The 13276-nt window shown below is 46.5% G+C and overlaps 1 protein-coding gene across 5 annotated transcripts in view; it reads left to right on the plus strand.

Annotated features, from left to right (window-relative positions):
• Nucleotides 1–691: 691 nt before the first annotated feature.
• Nucleotides 692–13276, plus strand: part of LOC133343760 (membrane progestin receptor gamma-B-like) — a 34170-nt gene continuing 21585 nt past the window's right edge. For 3 of the 5 annotated variants that reach the window (XM_061553562.1, XM_061553559.1, XM_061553563.1), the window contains exons 1-3: nucleotides 712–865; nucleotides 9057–9097; nucleotides 10693–10769. The gene's annotated coding sequence lies outside the window, so the exon portion shown is untranslated. Of the gene's footprint in view, nucleotides 866–9056; nucleotides 9098–10692; nucleotides 10770–13276 lie in introns of all 5 variants that reach the window. The other 2 variants (XM_061553561.1, XM_061553560.1) reach the window with 2 other exon arrangements.

Raw genomic sequence — 13276 nt, forward strand, 5'->3', positions numbered from 1 at the left:
TGAAGTGACAGGGGTTGAAGTGACAGGGGCAGCAGTGACAGGGGCTGAAGTGACAGGGGCAGCAGTGGCAGGGGCAGTAGCGTCAGGGGCTGAAGCGACAGGGGTTGAAGTGACAGAGGCTGAAGTGACAGGGGTTGAAGTGACAGGGGTTGAAGTGACAGGGGCAGTAGCGTCAGGGGCTGAAGCGACAGGGGTTGAAGCGACAGGGGTTGAAGCGACAGGGGTTGAAGCGACAGGGGTTGAAGTGACAGGGGCTGAAGTGGCAGGGGCAGTAGTGGCAGGGGCAGTAGCGGCAGGGGCAGTAGCGTCAGGGGCTGAAGTGACAGGGGTTGAAGTGACGGGTTGAAGTGGCAGGGGCAGTAGCGTCAGGGGTTGAAGCGACAGGGGTTGAAGTGACAGGGGCTGAAGTGGCAAGGGCAGCAGTGGCAGGGGCAGCAGTGGCAGGGGTTGAAGTGACAGGGGCAGCAGTGGCAGGGGCTGAAGCGACAGGGGTTGAAGCGGCAAGGGCAGCAGTGGCAGGGGCTGAAGCAGCACACGGCGGTGGAATCTCCTCCACCCGCACGCGTTGTGTGTGCGCTCTCTCCCCTCTCTCGCCTCTCTCGCGAGGTGCCACGCCTCGGCGGTGCCGCTCCGATTGGGCGCCGGCCCCGCGTCTGGGGGAGGTCCCTGCCGCCAACTCCGCGGCTCGCGGCGCCGACGCCCCCCGGACAGGCGCGAGGAAGTTGCGAGCGAGGCGAGGAGGATGGGGAAGGGAGTTTTGTTGAAGTAAGAAAGTAAGAACTCCTTTCCCACGGAGTTAAGCGAGAGAGAGGGCTCTTGCCACACTGGGTGTGTGTGTGTTGGGGGGAGGGTGGAAGAGACAGAGGTAAGCGGAGAGAAGGGCTGAGCCATCGCGATTTGAGCAGAGTTTCGACGTTTCGTCTTATTGCCCTCTGCCTTTGCGAGTTTGTTTGGAGCCTTCTCACCACAACCCCCCCCCCCCAAACGCGCCTCTTTTTGCTTCTTCAATGTGGGGCGGCTTAGGGGAGAGAGAGGCGTGCGATGATGATGGTGCGTGCGATGATGATGATGGGGCGTGCGATGATGGTGATGGTGCGTGCGATGATGGTGATGGTCCGTGCGATGATGATGATGGTGCGTGCGATGATGATGATGGTGCGTGCGATGATGATGGTGCGTGCGATGATGATGATGATGGTGCGTGCGATGATGATGATGATGGTGCGTGCGATGATGATGATGATGGTGCGATGATGATGATGCGTGCGATGATGATGATGCGTGCGATGATGATGTTGCGTGCGATGATGATGGTGCGTGCGATGATGATGATGCGTGCGATGATGATGATGGTGCGTGCGATGAGGATGGTGCGTGCGATGATGATGATGGTGCGTGCGATGATGATGATGGTGCGATGATGATGATGCGTGCGATGATGATGATGCGTGCGATGATGATGTTGCGTGCGATGATGATGATGGTGCGTGCGATGATGATGATGGTGCGTGCGATGATGATGATGCGTGCGATGATGATGATGATGATGCGTGCGATGATGATGATGCGTGCGATGATGATGATGCGTGCGATGATGATGATGCGTGCGATGATGGTGCGTGCGATGATGATGATGATGCGTGCGATGATGATGATGATGCGTGCGATGATGATGATGATGCGTGCGATGATGATGATGATGATGCGTGCGATGATGATGATGCATGCGATGATGATGTTGCGTGCGATGATGATGATGATGTTGCGTGCGATGATGATGATGATGATGCGTGCGATGATGATGTTGCGTGCATTCTGGACACGCGATGCTGGCTTTTGCTGGCTTGTGTAAAAACCCAGCATCGGAGTTGTGGACAAGTTCACCGGTTTTCTCGTCTCGCCTTTCTTACCGTGCAGAATTCGTTGTTTTGGTTTGCGTGTGTGTGTGTTTGTGTTATCTTGCGTCTTGGGTCTTAATTCGGGAGAAAGCGGCTGTTGTATAAAGAAGTGTGAGCAGACCCACGCGGGCATTGATTGAAGGTGCTGCTGGCGGTGTACTGCCAAAGACCCTGGATGACTGCGGATGATATAAAACACGCGGTGTTTGAGGTTCATGTTTTAATTTGTGGCACGAATTATCCCGTTTCAGGCCAGTTTCTTGGTTATTTTACACGGGATATCCGTGGCGTTACAGAGGTAACCACGAACGGAAGACGGGGGGAAGTCAAATATTGCAGATAACGGACGACCATGGCCCTTAGAGGAGGAATGTTAAACAAATAAGAAGTGAAGGTTGCTTGGAGCTTCCAGCTGGTGTGTTGTGTGATTTGTTACGCTGCGACTTCAACTGTTTTAATTCAAGTTCAAGTGCTTTCACTGCCGACGCACTGCGTGCCACCTACAAAAGGTTCACCACGAGTGCTTTTTGCCAACTTTTTACCTCCGTGTCTTTTGTTTTCACGAGCGGGAGAGATGAAAAAAAAACACAGTTATGTAATTCTAGATTTGAAGCTTTCGTGACTGCAAGGATTCATATTCTTAGGTTTTTTCGGTAAAGTCACGTAGGTAAAACATTAAAATTAATAAAAAATAAAATAAAAATCACGACGTTTCGGAGGCAACACAAGCTTCCGTCTTCAGGTGGAACCGTCACAGCCACGACAGCTGTATCAAGTACATTTACTTGATACAGCTGTCGTGATTTAAAGCTTTCGTGACTGCAGGGATTCATCTTCTTGGTTCTTTCGGTAAAGTCACGTAGAAGGGAAGTAATAAAATAATAAAAATAAAACAATAAAATAATTCTCACGACGTTTCGGCCACAACGCAAGCAGCCGTCCTCAGATGAAGATTGTCTTATCGATAGACCTGTTCTTCACCTGAGGACGGCTGCTTGCGTTGTGGCCGAAACGTCGTGAGAATTATTTTATAATGTTTTATTTTTATTATTTTATTACTTCCCTTCTACGTGACTTTGCCGAAAGAACCAAGAAGACAGCTGTCGTGGCTGTAAATTTACTTGATACAGCTGTCGTGGCTGTGACGGTTCCACCTGAAGACGGAAGCTTGTGTTGCCTCCGAAACGTCGTGATTTTGATTTTATTTTACTTTTATTAATTTATATGTTTTACCTACGTGACTTTACCGAAAAAACCTAAGAATATGAACAGTTATGTAACTTTGTAAAAGAGCGAAAACGGAAATCTACAGATGGTTGGCGTTTACATCGCTTGTAGACATTGTGCGCAATTGGTTTTATTATCTTCAGTTGACGTTTGTGAATGTTTCTCTGCGATACAATCTGGATTTTTTTTCATTATTTTATTACAAGTGACATCTGCTTCGTGTGCCATATATATAATAGGCGAATCTTTTGGGCAGTGGCACTTTCTGTTTCGCACGGACAACCGCGTCCTCTACAGGATTCGTCGCGTGTTATGGAAACGTCGCCTATCACATGTCACCCCCCCCCCTCATCACATATTTGTTATTTTAATCCCATGGTTTGACAAATGTGTTGAGGTTTTATGTTATTTGTACTCGGCGACCACTGCCAACGCAGCAGCAGCCGAATAGTTTTGTGGAGTGTAGGATTTTTTTTTGGCAAGCATACTGTACGCCTTTGCAGTACAGTTTCCAGGAGGCATACATCACATAATTGTTCACGCATTTAATTTTTTTAAACAGACGCCGTTGACATTGCACATTTACTTAACACATATTTTAAGGAAGTTTTTTTTTAATTAAACGTGTGTGTACATTTTACACGCGGTGTCCCTAAGACCTGGCATGCAGCGCAAGCCAAATGTGTGCGTGGCCGTCTGCAAAGACAACACCACCACAATGAGGGCTCAATGCGTGGGTGTCTAGCTGGAGAGAAATGTGCTTGGAATCTTATTTGCAGCCGCACAAATGTTAATCCCTGTCCCTTCACCGTTCATGGCATTGGACTGTAAACTGAAAGAAAAAAAGACCGTCTCGGAAGATGTGCTTTTTTTTAGACACCATTGACACAAGACATATCACTGCCAAGTTATGCTTATAAAAGGTCCTCGCTTTTCCTCTTGTAAACTCTGTGGGAGTTATGCGCGGGTGAAATAGTGGGATTCTTCTAAATGCGCGGACGAAAATGGACACGACAAATGGCTATGTGCGGAAGCATTCAAATAGTCCAAAGATGTCGTTTTTGTGTTGCGCATGAGAAAGGGGTTATGTGTCCCCCTTTTTATGTTGTATGATATCCGTACATGTATTGAGTTACATTGAAGAGTGCCAAATAACATAGATTTGATCGGCAAACATTTCTCCCTGTGTGTACCGATGGGGTCCCAAGGCCGAGGCATGTAGCCATTCATTGGCAAATTGGCACGGTTTGGGTTGCAGTTCGATTCAATCATTAATTATTTATTTGCCTAATTTTACAATCGTTTTAATCGGAATCGTGTCCCTTTTGTTCCATCTTGTTGACACGGTTGTTTTCTCCATCATCATCATCGTCGTCGTTAGAATCGGCCACGATCTATCGACTCTTTGCTTATGTCCTTGCCAAGTCATCACCATCTCCCACGGTTTTGAGATGTAAAATCCATCTAGCTTCCGCACACGAGCTGATTTCATCACTCCATCTCCACGTTGGGGCGTATTCTCGGACATGCAACAAATTGCATACTTTGTAAGGAAACAATCATATGCATAATTTGTATACGTGTATTGTGAGCGTAAGGGCAGTATCTTAAGCGACGGATCAATTCGTTTAATGCGTTTTTAAATCACGGTTGCTGAGCCTAAGCCCAAGAGCCTATAATGCAGGATGGCTCGCAACAGAGATAACCAACGATAGCCCAACAGATAAGGGCTAATGTGTTTCTTGGATCAAGTCACGGTTATAGGAATGTGGGAAAATAGACGATGGGCAGAAGAACCAAAGTAAAACAGTGCATGGACAGGGGGAGTGCGAGAATTGTGGGGTACTGCAATATGGTAGTTGCCCCCTTCATGGGTTAGATTAGAGGAAACGGCAAATTCGATACGAGTCCTTGACATTTCACGGCTGTCCAGGGGGTCACACGAGAGGCCGTGGTGCCGCTGGTTTAAAGGTGCCGTATGGAGCCACTTTGTGTGCATGGAGATACTCGCTGGGCACGTACGGTTTGTGTGGCAGAGGTTGTAGCGTGGGCTCTCACGACTGTGCTCCACCGCTCTCCGATGCAATTTATGTTGTGTTGTTCAGCAATACGTCCAACGTTTAATAATAATTTGCACTTATCCGGCAAGAGTATGATGTACCGGTGACGCTTTTGTACGCTATCCGATCCCCCTATTCCCGGAGTGAGAGCTGTGTCCGTAAACTTGATGGTAAATCAAGTTGTTCGCTCACTATTTGTGTTGGTCTCCGCCAAGGGTGCGTCTTGTCTCCACTCCTGTTTGTGATTTTCATGGACAGGCTATCAAGGCGCAGCCTAGGTATGCAGAGTATCCAGTGCAGAGGCATGGAGGTGGTGTTGCTGCTTCTTGCAGATGACATTGTCCTCTTTGCCTCATCAGTCTGTAATCTCCAGCATGCACTTGAACGGTTTGATGCCAAGTGTGAAGCTTCTGGGATGAGGCACAGCACCTCCAAATCTGAGGTCATGGTTCACTCCCGGGAGATGGTGGATTGTTCTCTCCAGGTAAGGGGGGAACAACTGCTTTTAGTGGAGGAGTTTAAGTACCTCGAGGTTTCTTTCGCGAGTGATGGTAAGTGGGAGCGGGAGATCGGCCGGCGGATCGGTGCGGTGTCCGCAGTGTTGCGGGCACTAAACCATTCCGTGGTCGTGAAGCGGGAGCTGAGTTCTCGAACAAAGCTCTCGGTTTACTAATCGATCTACATTCCCACCCTCACCTATGGCCATGAGCTTTGGGTAATGACCGAAAGGATGACATCACGGATACAAGGGGCCAAAATAAGGTTTCTCCGCAAGGTTGGCGGGCTCACCACTCTCCGTAATTGGGCGAGGAGCTCGGTAATCCGGGAGAGCCTCAGAGTCGAGCCGCTGCTCTTCTGGATCGCGAGGAGCCAGTTGAAGTGATTCAGGCACCTGGTAAAGATGCCCTCCAGTAGACTCCCCCTGGAACGCTACCGGGCATGTCCCACTGGGCAAAGGCCCCGGGGCCGGCCTAGGACACGCTGGCGGGACTATGTCCCTTGGCTGGCTTGGGTACTCCTGGGAATTCCCCAGGAAGAGCTGGAGTCTGTCGCCTGGGAAAGGGAGGTCTGGACTACCCTACTCAACACGCTGCCGCCGCGACCCTCTCGAGGACAAGTGGACTGAGAAAAGAACTAATAAACTTATTCTGCACCATTCGCAATGCCTGTAACATAACGTCTGCATAAGTTATGTCCAGTTCAAAAGGTGGGATTCTACTTAATGTGTGGACAAAATTGGCATTTATGTCTCAAAGTGTATTTATTTGCACGTGTAAAAAGGGGAGGGAGGGGGGGGTAAGATGTAAATGATGCTGGGATCTACAGTTCCTGAAGTAGCTCCTCGCACGTGGAGGGAAGCGTCCTACAGCATGCCAAGCAACACGCAATACAACCCGACAAACACATCGGAGAGGGTTAACACATTCCTGCGGAGGGAGCTGGTAGGAACGTTGGGTTGCTCGGTCAATGGCCAGGGTCAACGGCGGCGTGGTGTATTCCACAAATATGGCCGACTGTGAGGGCGGGCACAAGCCAGCGTGAGTAGGTTAAATGTTGAGTTTTATAAGGGCACCACGGGGTGACCAGCCCCTCCCCACCCAGCCCCACCCCTCCCACCCCCCACCCAGCCGCTCCCTCCCCACCCAGCCCCACCCCTCCCATTTTTGGATGCACGACGGACGGACACAACAATCCCCTGTGGGCTGGTGTAACCAGGAGGTTCCTACCAGTATAAGAGCTGTTTTAGAGCCATTCCGACCTCGAGATGCAAGTCCAATTTTGATTTTAAGATTAAAAGTAAAGTAATTTGTGTTGTCCCAGTGTGAAGCAGCTAAGAGGACCGCGTAGCAATCGTGACCTTTATATTGAGGCCACCGAATCTAGGTGTCCCATTTCGCCTGATTGTGTTGTGCACACATGCCGTGTTTTTTTCTCTCTCCATGCGTGGATTTTGTTCATTTGGAATACAAAACCATACTTAAAACAAATCCCTAATTGAATGTAATGACGTGTGTGTGTGTGTGAACACGTTTCTATACCGGCTGGAGAGCTGGACAACTGCCACGCATTTTGGCGAGCCTGCCATAGTAGTTTTTTACGAGAGCCAGTGTGTGTATATATATAGAGAGAAAACAATGAAAATACCACTACAGCCTTGCGGATTTCACAGCAATAGTGGTAGCTGATACGCGTCCGACGCTAGAATCGCGACGCGTCTGAGATTTTGATGGATGTTTAAATGTCTGAGATCATCGTTGGGCTAAAGGGTGTGTCTTCTCTTGTGCGGTGTAGGCTTGCTTGCTTGCTCATTACAGTGCCATGACAGATCCATCTCCACTGTACAGCTTCGCTTTGTGGCCGACACGCCACGGCTTGTCTGACTATGTTGGGCCCTGCAATTACGCAAATGTACTCATTTGAGGTTGAATACGAGGTCTCGCTTGTTTGTGGGGCTTTTTTCCACACTCAGCGATCGTTTTCATGGTGAAAATGACACATGCAAATCGTGCCCGTCAAACAACAGTTCCCAGGTTTTAGCACGTTCGTTCAATGTGTGCGTGTTGTAATCGTCTAAGCCGGAAAATGCAGCAACCACTTTAACGGATAAAAAAACATGTATCTACTGTACTTGCATCGAGAGTTCTTCATTTGCAGAAGTGTACATTTTGCAATGCATCAGTGGAAGAAGTTAAAAAGCAATATTTTATTTCAGCCGGAACAGCCCAGAACACTGTGAAGGGAATTGTTTTGGCACGAAGCCATGTCCACGTTGCCTTGTTTGATTCTCATGATCCTGTGGTGGGTGCAAAAAAAAAAATTTCCTCACGCAAAGTAATCGTCTGCACTTATGTAGGATTATTGACTGGCATACCTTGTTGTCGAGGAGTAGTCCCTTATGCTAATACTCCCTATATCAATCCAGCCTCGTGGCATTCTGGAAAATATCAAGTGGAAGATTTTAACCCTGGGTGTCCCTTAATGTGGGGTAATAATATAAATAAAGTAACAAACAAATATACAGCCTCGGATTTGCCCCACAAAATCGAACAGTTTCTGGAAGTGCAAACTTTGCGGCTGAAGAAAGAGTCATGCATAATACAATAATTGTATTGTGTTCATTGCTCACACAGTATGCATTATAACTGACTACTTTGTCACATAACGAGGTCAAAACTGAGACATTATTGTTGGAGAGATTTAAGTTTTTGGTGATGTCAACGTCTCTGAACACAGGGACTAATTGAACACCAAAGCTAAACTTGCGCTGGGGCTTGAACACAGGTCCTGGCGTCACACCGTGACAAGAGAGCATTAGTAGAATCCTCTCCCTGCCCACAAATGTACAGTGTTGATCAGGCCATACAGCATGAACATTGTGCACAAACTGAGCTTCTTTTGTGCGCCCGAAACGCTTCACGTCGGCACGTAAGGGGACATGGCCTTGCAAATGCTCGGGGAATTAATGAGATTAAATGTGAACTTTCCTCTTTTGGCATCTCCATAATATCTGTGCGTTGTCGTGGAAGTGGGGACAGAGGGAACGCAGTGTACCATTCAGATGACATTCCGCAGCCTGGCAAGCCAAGGGTGGCAGTGCGAGAGAGACCCACTTTTGTTGCCCGGGGAGTGAGCAAGACCAGACAATGTCCCTACTTCTTGTGTGCTGAATAATAATAAGCAGCCAGTGGCTATGGGCACAAAAAGGGAATTGCTGCGCATTAACAATCGTGTTATATAATCACTGCCCCCCCCCCCCCCCCCATGAGGGTAGGTTGCACAAAGGGTTGCCGGCTTATTTTTTTGTGACTTGCCTCCCTAAATGCGAGGGGAGAAAAGGCGTTTGGTTAATGTGTTTTTGTTGTTGTTGCAGTTATTGTTTTAAAAAGGAACATTCTGCATTGCCTTTTGAAGGTGAGTTGTGCACCGTGGAAATATACACATTGTGAGTATCAGAAACTCTGCGACCATTTGCGTGGGTGGATGTCAAAGGCATGGTGACCACCGTTTCTCGCCCAGCGAATTGGTGAATTTTTAATGTTTAATGTTTCCCATTCTTTGCTTCTTTAAATCATGGCTGTTGAGCATGGGTCCAAAATTCCCCAAAACACCAAGTGACCAGCAACAAGCAGCACTATCAAAAGGTTTAAAACATTCTTTGAATTAATCAAAGTTATACGATTTTGGGTAAAAAAAGAGTTTCTTTCATAGAGCTATGTTCACTCCATTAGTTTAAAAAGTAACTTTAGCGAGTGGTCTACATAAAAATTGCATGAATCATCAATATATTATCGCGGGTGGAATTCAATGGCTATACTGTCTCTTAAAAATACTCACTGTATGTATTCTAGATTTGAAGCTTTCGTGACGGCAAGGATTCATACTCTTAGTTCTTTCGGTAAAGTCACGTAGGTAAAAAATTAAATTAAAATTAATAAAAATAAAACAATAAAATCACGACGTTTCGGAGGCAACACAAGTCTCCGTCATCAGGTGAGACCGTCACTGTGATAATAAAATCACGACGTTTCGGAGGCAACCTACGTGACTTTACCGAAAGAACTAAGAGTATGAATCACTGTATGTAGCTCCCTGTCATGGAGATGTCCTATTTTGTAGAGATTCTCAAAGTGCGGTTGCACTTAAATACTATGAGAGCCCCTTAATCGGCTGGGATGTAAAGGACAAACATGGCAGATCCTATTAGCCGAGATGTTAACAGTGTATTTACTCCACTTTCCCTTGAGGGGAGGGAAAAAATCGTGAATTATAGAAGACATTTTCTGCACTTATTCCTTTTATCCGTGGAAAAATGTGCAGATAATTGGAAGCTATTCAGCAAAGTAGGATGCGGAAAACTCATGGCTAATTACAGATACTAATAGGAAGAAGACAGCCGTGGATAATAGGGAAATAGGAGTCACGGCTAATACGGGTCGTGGATTAAAGTTCAGCAATGACAATCTAAAACGAGGTTTGTAAATTGTTCAATTGTATTGCATTGCATTGTGAGTGATTCATCAATCTTGACTGATGAATTGTTGCACCGTTGCATTGCTGGCATATGGTCACGAGCACACGCGGTAGGTCAGGCGCATCACGGGGTTGTAGCCCAGCTCCATTTAGTAGCAATCGCAGTGCAGGTTCATGCCCCCTCCCACACACACACCCACGGCCCCATCTTGTCACCACGATTCCAGAGCCAGATTAAGAACCGTCTTGAGCAACATCCATCAAGAGCAGATTAACCAACGAGTGAAACGGCTGCTCCTGGGCCAACGCTCGGGGGACACGGGGATGTTTTTGGAGAGCGGCGTCACAACAGGCGAGTGAGGGTCACGAAATATTTCATCTGGCTTGGAGCCTAGTGTGCCGTGAATGTTCACCTGCTCATGTAGCTCCAGTGAGAGAGATTCGAGGAAAATGTGTAGCTTCATTTCAGAGAAGTACAGCCATGTTTACGTATCTCCCATTAACCTTCTGTATTTTTTTTATCTGTTTCATGCCAGTTTGCTGGGACAATGTGAGCAGTTGGAGAAGATTGCCAAAGATGGAAAGAATCTGTCGTGGACATCATCACTCAGCTGTGAGGACGCTGCTTGTAACAGCACTGCATACGATGCACTTTGCGTGGAACTTAAGACATTATTGCAGCATTATCAAGGCCAAGAGATTATTGTTGTCATGGCTTTCTTCCTTTCGACAGATGCTTTAGTTATACACATGATGTATGACTTTCAAGATCTGCTCACTCGTGCAATACCCCACTATTGCCTTCTTGCCATATACTGTTACAAACTTTCAAGTTGCTTGCCACAATTCTTGCATAATTTTCCTAACCTGCCCTGCATCCATCTGCATCAATTAAAATCGATTCTTAACATTCACAATCGATACGTTGAATAGTGCATTTGAGAATCGATGGTTTATGAATTAACTTTTTTTTTACATCGCTAATTATCTACTAATGTTAGATTCCGGATTTCACAGCAAACAAAACTCCAAACGAGCAGAGATAGGAAAAACGGGATCAAAAGGAATCCATTGTTGAAAACAGTTGCAACGCAAAGAGTGCAAAAAGTTGCGATCCAATGATTTGGGACTCAAAGTTGTCTCAATGCTAGCTGTGGCTGTGTGCAGTATTGGGAAATCTGGCCACAGCCCGACAAGTGGAACTTGTTTTTTCACTTCCCCCCCCCCACACCCTTTATATAACAACGTTGAAAACCGTGGCATACAAGAAGAGAAGAATAAACTTTCATTATGGACTCTTACAGTGAGCAGTGAACCACCATGTGTCAGAGAACAGCCATGGAAAATGAGAGCACATAACTCGTACATGAGGATTGCCTCTCAAGCAACAATAGGGACGCATTTTTATATCGGCAAAACAATGATTTAAAGCTTTCGTGACTGCAGGGATTAATCTTCTTGGTTCTTTCGGTAAAGTCACGTAGAAGAGAAATAATAAAATAATAAAAATTAAACATTATAAAATAATTCTCACGACGTTTCGGCCACAACGCAAGCAGCTGTCCTCAGGTGAAGAACAGGTCTGTCGGAAAGACAGCGTCTGAATGAACACCACCAAGCTTGGCAGCGTATATTTAAGCTGGGTTGGAGGGGGGGAAGGGGCGCCTTGACAAAGGAATTTGCATATCAACAGAGGAATTTAGCATATTTATGGGAAATGCAGATATGGGATTAGTCACTACTTATGGAATGCGTAGGATGTGGGCGGGGGGTTTCAAAGTCATATTATGCCCGTGCATTATGCAGATTAGCAGCATCATTTTATTATTTCCCTTCTACGTGACTTTACCGAAAGAACCAAGAAGGCAAAACAATGTTTAACGGAGAGCTTGAATGAGACAATTAAGTCAGTTACATTTGTTGGGGGCGTTTTTGTCCAGTGAATGTTAATTGGGCTGAGACTATCTCGTTTGTCAACTCATTATAACTTCAGAACTTGGTTTAATCTTGAATGGTTTCACCCAGGTTCAAATCCAGTGTCTCAACTGTGCCAGGTCAGTGTTTTGGGAATTGCATTGGCTGCCTCTGAGCCATCTCCCCTCCTCCCTATTGTTACTCACTTTACTAACTGTTAATTTACAAGGTTAACCCGTTATGTTACATAAGCTAACAAGTCGTACATGTACATCCCTGCTGGGTGAGAGGCTTCCCACATTGTGTAGGTCACTGGGCTGTTTGACCAGGGTTCACCAGGCTGATCAGCGCAGGTTGGTGAAAGTGAGGAAGCAATGATGAGTGAGCGTAGAAGTACAGTACAATAATGAATGTTGCCGCACTGCCACCTGCTGCCCACACCGTAGGTCCAGAGCCTGTTATACATATGGCCGCCCATACAAAGAGCGCTATGCAGACTGAAATCTGCTTAGCTTTTGAGATCGAATGATTCCCATGCAATTTGGGTAATTTGGTCAAAGGAAGTTATTTATACCAAGATAAAACGACAGTGGGCAGGGATGGATTAACCCGGGGGATTTAGGAGCTGCAGCCCAGGGTCTCGGATTTTTAGGGCCCCAAAAAATCCATCCTGCTTCGTAATGGCCGAAATGCAATACGAGATCACGATGATAAATCCTGCAGCGTTATCTGGTAAACAGAGCCATAGCATCATCTTTGAGTATTACTGTCCGTTATGTTTTACCAACAATCGTTTTGTTCAATATGTCGCATCCTTTTAAACTGCCGCAAAACTAGGATTGAACCAACCAAGGTAAATAATAATTATGCAGGGTTTGGCATCGGGCCTGATCGGTGGTGAAACAGCAAAGGAAATTAATATACAAACAAGGCCCCCCCCCCCGCCGCCACCTGAAAAGAAAAACAATAGCCATGGCCCCCCCATCAAACTTAATCCAGCCCTAACTGTATGCAACACAGATCTGTAGTTAATGAATATTTATAGTTGACAAGCGATACAAAGAGGACACTCAATCAGTGTGAAACATGCGCCAACTCGATTTGTTATCGAGCCTAAGGGTGACCAGCAGGCAGGGCCCATCTGTGCAGGTTTGTGCCAAACTGAGACAATGTCACAATCAATTACCTGCAGTGCACTCCTGCATA

This window comes from Lethenteron reissneri, chromosome 18, assembly GCF_015708825.2.
Source record: "Lethenteron reissneri isolate LAM-NWPU_2019-01 chromosome 18, ASM1570882v1, whole genome shotgun sequence".
NCBI lineage: Eukaryota > Metazoa > Chordata > Hyperoartia > Petromyzontiformes > Petromyzontidae > Lethenteron > Lethenteron reissneri.